This window comes from Rosa rugosa, chromosome 3 (genome assembly GCF_958449725.1).
Source record: "Rosa rugosa chromosome 3, drRosRugo1.1, whole genome shotgun sequence".
Lineage (NCBI taxonomy): Eukaryota > Viridiplantae > Streptophyta > Magnoliopsida > Rosales > Rosaceae > Rosa > Rosa rugosa.
The window spans coordinates 5,794,376-5,801,075 of record NC_084822.1 but is presented as its reverse complement, the minus strand read 5'-3'; the positions used below and the strand labels follow the sequence as shown (position 1 = coordinate 5,801,075).

Sequence of the window (6,700 nt, the reverse complement as noted above, 5' to 3'; positions counted from 1 at the left end):
CCAGATCTCTCTGACCCGAGACGCACCCGCGACCTGACCCGGCCAGCGCTCCACCGTCCGGCCACCTCTCCGCGGAGGACCACTGGAAATAGGTTCATTTCGCCGTCGCCTACGTCCCTGCGGTCTCAGATCGTCCATGCAACAATCGTGCACGGAGAACCGACAACGGAAAGCTTCGAACTTTCTCCGGCGATTTCCGCGAGTTCTGGCCACTGTCTGGGTTGCATTTGGTATGGAAATTCATCGTCTCGCATTTCTCTACATGTTAGACTAATTGGTTTTCAAAATTGATGGAGTTTTGTCGGTTTGGTTTCTGGGTTAGCTTGGGTTCAACGTCGTTGCTACCGTCGGCGACCTTTCCAGCTCTCATTGGCTTGTTCTCGGTTTCGACTGCAACTGTAGGCAAGATATTGGGCAGCTTGCTGGGTAGATTACATCGATATCCTCAGTTCATCATCTACCTAGTTTCAGCAAGGAGTTTGGTAAGGTTGCAGTTGGATTTTGAAGGTATATTTCGTACCTTAGATCATTCTTATGGTGGTAATCTAAAGTTATGCTACTGAGTTTGGTTTGGTTGGCTGTAATTGGATCTCTTTGGTTCCCGATTTTTGTCAAGATGTTGTGATCTCGGTGGTCTAAGGTTATGCTCGAGGAAACTGGGTCTGATAATGAATTTGTTATTGATATTCCCTACAATTGGTTGTTTGTGTTGTATTATTGATCGTTAAGTGTAGTAGAAATTCGTAGTTTGAGTTTGTTTCAGGTCCTGCAAGTTGATGTTGGGTTAAGATTTGCTAAGACATTTTGTTAGGTTATGGTTGTGAAGAGAATAGTTGTGGATGTGTAGAAACGGTTGGAATATGTTTTGGGTGTCCATAGTAAATTTCGTCGAATTACTATTTGACGAAATTATTAAGTAGAGAAAAGAAATTATTATATGTTGGGTGGCCTTAGTAAATCGGGTGCACTTAATATATATTGGGTCGATATCGTAAACTTCAAGTGAATGTTCAGTAATTTGGGTTAATTATCGAACTTGTTGTGATTGGTCAAACGTGGTCAAATTGGTCAAACTAAGAAATGTCGGTCAAACGATGGTCAAAGAGGCCAATCCTGGTCAAACCAGGAAAAGGTAGTCAAACCTTGGTCAACTCCTGGTCAAACCAGGAAAACTTGATTGTACGATTACAAATCGTTGAGATTTCAATTATTAGTTCAATGAGATATTAACTATCGAAATGTCGGAATTTAGGACTCCAGTTACCTGAGGAACGGAAGGTTCGCGACTCTAGGAGTACATGAGGAAAAGCATCGGAATCCAGGTAGGGATTCAGGACTCTCCTCGGTTAGTGATTTTCTTATATATATATTGTTATTAAAATGATGCATGTTAAGTGGTACGGTTTGGTTAAGTTAAAATGCAACGCATACTAACCAAATCGTGAGAAATGTGATGGCTTGAGGGCGAAAAAGGGGCACTGACTTCCTTGGGTTCGATTCCCTTAACCTCCGGAGGGTTAGCTATGCCGGTCGTCCGAGTATCCGTAATCACGGACTCGGTACGTGTGTGTAGCTAGGTAGTGGACGCTCTCGCTACACTTACCTGGTGATAAAATAATTTGAGGTAAGGTCGTGTAGTGGGTCTATGGGACCGGCCATTAGGTAATACTTGGATTTGGCGCCGTATTTATTAAAGTATCATGCATCAGTTTTTAAGTTATAAAATTTTATAAAGTTTGTCGTTCCTTGAAGTCTTTGGTTTAAGCATGTTTTCATACTAGGATCCCAAATATATACTTACTGGTTACAAACCTAGTTGTGGTAGAGTTCCTGTAGAGCAGCGAGGACGAAAGCTCACCCCTACAACAGTGTGGATGCAGGTACTGTGCACTGGTGAAGGGATAATGGCGGACGGAGTTGGGTGTGCGGAACAAGTTTGGTAAACCGTCTTCTGGACAGTATTCTAATATCTATTTCTTGAAATTTGTATCTCGGAACTGGGGTGAAACTATTCTTGTGTCGAACTTAGTTAATGTCTTATTCCTTGAACTTTGTACCGAGTGAGCGAGCGTTCTTTTCAAGTCTAGACGAACAAATTGAACTTAGCGATTGAAGGATTTTCACCTAAAAAATATTGGTACCTTCCGCTATGTTTTGTGAAAAGTTTTTCAAACAAAATGCCTAGCGGTCCTCTAGAATGTAAACTGAGCATTCGGTTTATGTTTTAGAGACTCGCGGCACTGCGGCTTGGGGTATTACAACCAACCTCGTCACAAGGCTCTTTTCTCTGCCTTTTGGAAAAGGACTTTCGCCTTACGGATAAGGACTTGTGGTGTGATCTCTTGCGTTACCGAGTCGATACTTACCATTGTAGGTTAAGCAGAGCAATCACCGGGAAGTAGGAGAAAGCACGGGTTCACTAAAGCATGACTATAGCTTCGCTAGGTTGCAAGGGCGTTACCCTTTCTTCCCTAGTTTCAATTAGGTTTGAAGGTAGGTTTGCGCCAGAGAGACTTTGATAATCTGTGCGATTAGTTAATTGAAGAGTTGTTGTTTTTGTTGCTCCGTCTTAGCCTCTATATATAGGCTACTTACTACAGATTCTCCTTCCTAATAGGAGTAAAATATATGAAGTTATATTTTAGGCCACAGTTATTGGCCTTGAATTAAATAATAACACTTAATAGTTTTGATATTATATCATAGGCAATAAGAGATTGCCTCTTGATGTAGCTAGATTCTGGCAACATTAATTGCCTCTTGGATGCAAACTGTTGGATATGTACGGATTGCATGTATATATTCCTTGTTAAATGCAATTAAAGGTGATTGCAACTTCCTCAAATTGCTCCACGTCCATTATGGCTTGATTGCAATCTCTTGGATATAAGATATGCATATTCATATATATCTTCGCATATATGATAAGATTATAGGGGCCGTGACCACTTACCCGATTTCAGCTTAAAAATTGCCCACTTGCTCCACTAAGAGTTTTCTAACCTCATTTACTCAATTCAACATCTACTGACAGTTTTGCCCCTATTAATTAAATTGAAACTCACAGATCTCTCTCCTCTCAGACTCTCTCTCCTCCCGGACTCTCTCTCGCTCTCTCTCTCTCCAGCCGGCAGTGGCGACCACGCCTTCAACACCTTCTTCGTCGACCTCGAGCCCGGCGCCGACTAGGACATCCTAAGCCCCATCTTCGTCGACCTCAAGCCCACCGTCAATCGCCGAACACCGTTCTGGTGCCAATCACCGATCTGGTGCCGATCACTGATCTGGTGAAGACCACCCTCAATCACCAATCTGAAGCTCCCATCTAGCTGCGGTGCATGAACCTCACCAAACTGAGACCGGTCGGAGATAGGCTGCAGGTGAGTGACTGGAGAAGAGGACCTGGAGAAGACGAAGGCGGAGATGGGACCGGTCGGAGATGGGCTGCAGGTGAGCGACTGGAGAAGACGAAGGCGGTCCGGCCGGAATCGTGCCGGAATCGGGCTGGAGGAGCATGGGTGTCCACAGGGGAAGCGTGGGTGGCCGGAGAAAAATTATGATGGTTTTTTTTTTTTTTTTTTTTCTGATTTCGATGGGAAGAGCTCCGAGAATGGGGAAGGAAAAAAAAAAAGAAAGAAAAAAAGTGAACGTTTACAATTGAACATATAAATTGATCAATTGTGTCTGTAGTGTATTCATTTTGGTTCACTTGAGGGCAATAATATGATTATTGGAGGGCAATAATATGATTATTGGAGGGTAATAATATGATTATTGGGGCAATAATATGAGTATTGGAGGGCAATAATAAGATTACTGAGGGGCAATAAAATGTTTATTGGGGCAATAATAAGATTATTGGGAGGCAATAATAAAATTATTTATTTAGATAAACTTCTGAAATCTTTCAAAATTCAAAACAACTTCATTTTTTCACTAATTATTGATCCCTAATAACAAGTTTATTGGGGGGAAATAATATGATTACTAGGTATTATTGGGGGGTAATAAAATCAGACGCCGGAATCTGGTCACCGGTCGCCGGAGTCCGCTGCCGGCCACTAGTCACAGGAGTCCGGCAAGGTCTCTTATCACTTCTCTGTCTAAGTGACAAAGAAGGAGAGGGCAAAAGTGTCCCAAAAATAAATAAAAAGAATAATGTTAATGTCTAAAAGTTCAGCGGTAGCTGAACCTTTGTTAACGCTGATCCGGTGGGCGGATCAATACTTGTGACGTTCTCAAAGCTTCCGCTACCTGTCAAGTAAAATACAGAGGGCGTCAGAGGGAGACCGCGTTGGGCGGTCTTCGACTCTCCGATGCCTAAGTTAGTCAATGTATTTATGTTGACAAAGTAACAGTAGGTAAGTATTAAATGCGTAATTAATGAGGAGGGAGGAGAGAACCTTTTATAATTGAGGAAGAGGTTGATCATCTCTTTGTTTTCGATGTGGGACTGATGTGCTTCAGTCCCCAGCTCTGGGAGCTACTGATGCTATCTTGGCACGGCGCGTGGCGGCGCGTTGGCGGTGATCTGGGGGTGATCCGAAGCTCAGGCTGTTGCCCGCCTGGCTGTGTATCTGCATGTTATTCCTTTGGCGGGAATTAGTACCTCTGGCGGTACAATGAGCGTAGCCCATTATAGCTAATTATGCTTGTAAATGTACATGTATGTACAAGTCCCCCAAGTCCCCAGCTCAAGGAGGGCAATCTTGGTTGGGGAGTTGTTCAGCGGTTTGAAGCGTTATCTTCCGCTAGACTTGCAACAGCATAATTAGCGTCAGTGCGTTGTCAACCATGGATTTATTGAGCAAACGCTTTATACCCTTTCGGGTGGGCCCTTGCTAGACCCCCAGGGAGTCCCCCACTCCCCGGCGAAGATAGACCTCCGGACGGTCAATAAATTGTTTGTTGAGGGGGTCAACGTCCCTGATCAGGGCCGTCGTAGACTGTTGACAAGTCCCCGTGTCCCGTAGGGACGGTCTGAAGGTAACGCCGCGTGGCGGTCGTTGTCAGAGTGAGGCGTGGCCTCGGGATATCCCCCCGCTGACTGTAGCAGGAAACAGCGTCCAGTAGACGTGCCTGGCGGTATTTTGTTGAGCGATACTGTGCTGAACAAAGTACGCAGCTGGCAAGCTGGAAAAGGGGGTTCCGCTAGAGGTGTGTAGCGGAAGCCGCCCCGCTTGCAAGATGACAAGGAAGAGGTTTCGCTGGCGGAGTTTCGCTCAGCGGAGACTTCGACTCTTAGAAGATGAGAAGGGAGAAGTTCCGCTGGCTGGGTTTCGCTCAGCGGAGGCTTTGCCGCTTGGAAGATGACAAGGGAGAAGTTCCGCTGGCGGGGTTTCGCTCAGCGGAGGCTTCGCCGCTTGGAAGATGACAAGGGAGAAGTTCTGCTGGCGGGGTTTCGCTCAGCGGAGACTTCGCCGCTTGGAAGATGACAAGGGAGAAGTTCCGCTGGCGGGGTTTCGCTCAGCGGAGACTTCGCTGCTTGGAAGATGACAAGGGAGAAGTTCCGCTGGCGGGGTTTCGCTCAGCGGAGACTTCGCCGCTTGGAAGATGACAAGGGAGAAGTTCCGCTGGCGGGGTTTTGCTCAGCGGAGACTTCGCCGCTTGGTGAATTCTTCCCAAGTGGTTACTTCCATTAGACGCTTCGTCTGATGTTGGTCGACACGTGTCCAACCCCTAGAGGGTTAGCGTCTGTAGGCTTGTCTCCTAAGCCTGGCCGTCTTCTCGCCATAAATGCTAGTAATTATGGATTTTGTAACCGAGGCGACGCCTCGGTTAATCCGGAGAGTAAATGGAGACGTGGGACACGTGTACGGCTGGTGCGCGATGTCGTTTTTGAGTGGAAGGCTTAGAATGCGCTGATGTTGACATAAAAGGGGGGGAAACTTAGCGAGATTTGACACTTTGGTAAAAGCTTCAAACTCACTCGTCGTCTTCACGCTCTGTTCGTCCGAGACTGAAGAAAGAGGCTGCCGGAGCTTGGAGATATCGTTCCCGGAGAAACGACGATCTCACCCACCTAAGACTACTGCGTGCCACCATACCGTAGGTTTCACCACTGAGGTTGGTACTTAGATTCCCTTTTCCCTGTTTCATTGGATCTGCTATTTTCTGGGTTTTGTTGTTTCTGGTTTTTTTTTTGGGATGCTTTATGCTCTTCTTTGGTATGCTTTGAGGGTGTGAAGTGCGATTGGGGGGTGGGTTATGGTGTTTGGCAGAGGGTTGGTGCTTAGGGTTTTGCTAGATGGTCGAATCTGGGTTGCGTGTGTTTGTTCTTGTTTTGGCTTTTTTCTGGGTAAACTGTTGTTGGTGTTCTTGGCTATAACTGATATAGGCCTGGGCTAGATCTTTGTTTGAGCTAACTGATTTGGGTTTTAGGGTTTGGGATGGCTAGCGTCGTAGAGATTTCGAGCAGTGAGGATTTCGGGTCTGACGTGTCGTTCGGCGTGGCAGATAGAATATTTATTGACTCGTTGCGTCCGTCTGCCCATGCAGGAACCTCACTGCCAGAACCGCTAGAGGTTGAGCCGCTACAGACTATACCCTGGGAAGTAGTTATGGGTCTTGCCGCACGTCCGGAGAGTTCTAGGGCCGGAGAGGCCGCCGTTGCCAAAAATAGGCATGATGAGCGGTTGGCAAGTAACAGTGCCGCCAGCGGCTCCGCTGGTGGGGGAGGATGCCGAGTCAGCGTGGGTCC

At 46.2% G+C, this 6,700-nt stretch overlaps 1 long non-coding RNA gene across 2 annotated transcripts; it reads left to right on the top strand.

Annotated features, from left to right (window-relative positions):
- On the top strand, positions 1–2,343 carry LOC133739822 (uncharacterized). 2 transcript variants are annotated; one of them, XR_009860831.1, is made up of 4 exons: positions 1–230; positions 323–507; positions 1,253–1,624; positions 1,870–2,343. It is a non-coding gene; the product is annotated as an uncharacterized LOC133739822 (long non-coding RNA). The 2 variants fall into 2 exon arrangements; XR_009860830.1 differs by lacking the exons at positions 1,253–1,624; positions 1,870–2,343 and having other exon boundaries at positions 323–938.
- The last annotated feature ends 4,357 nt before the right edge of the window (positions 2,344–6,700 follow it).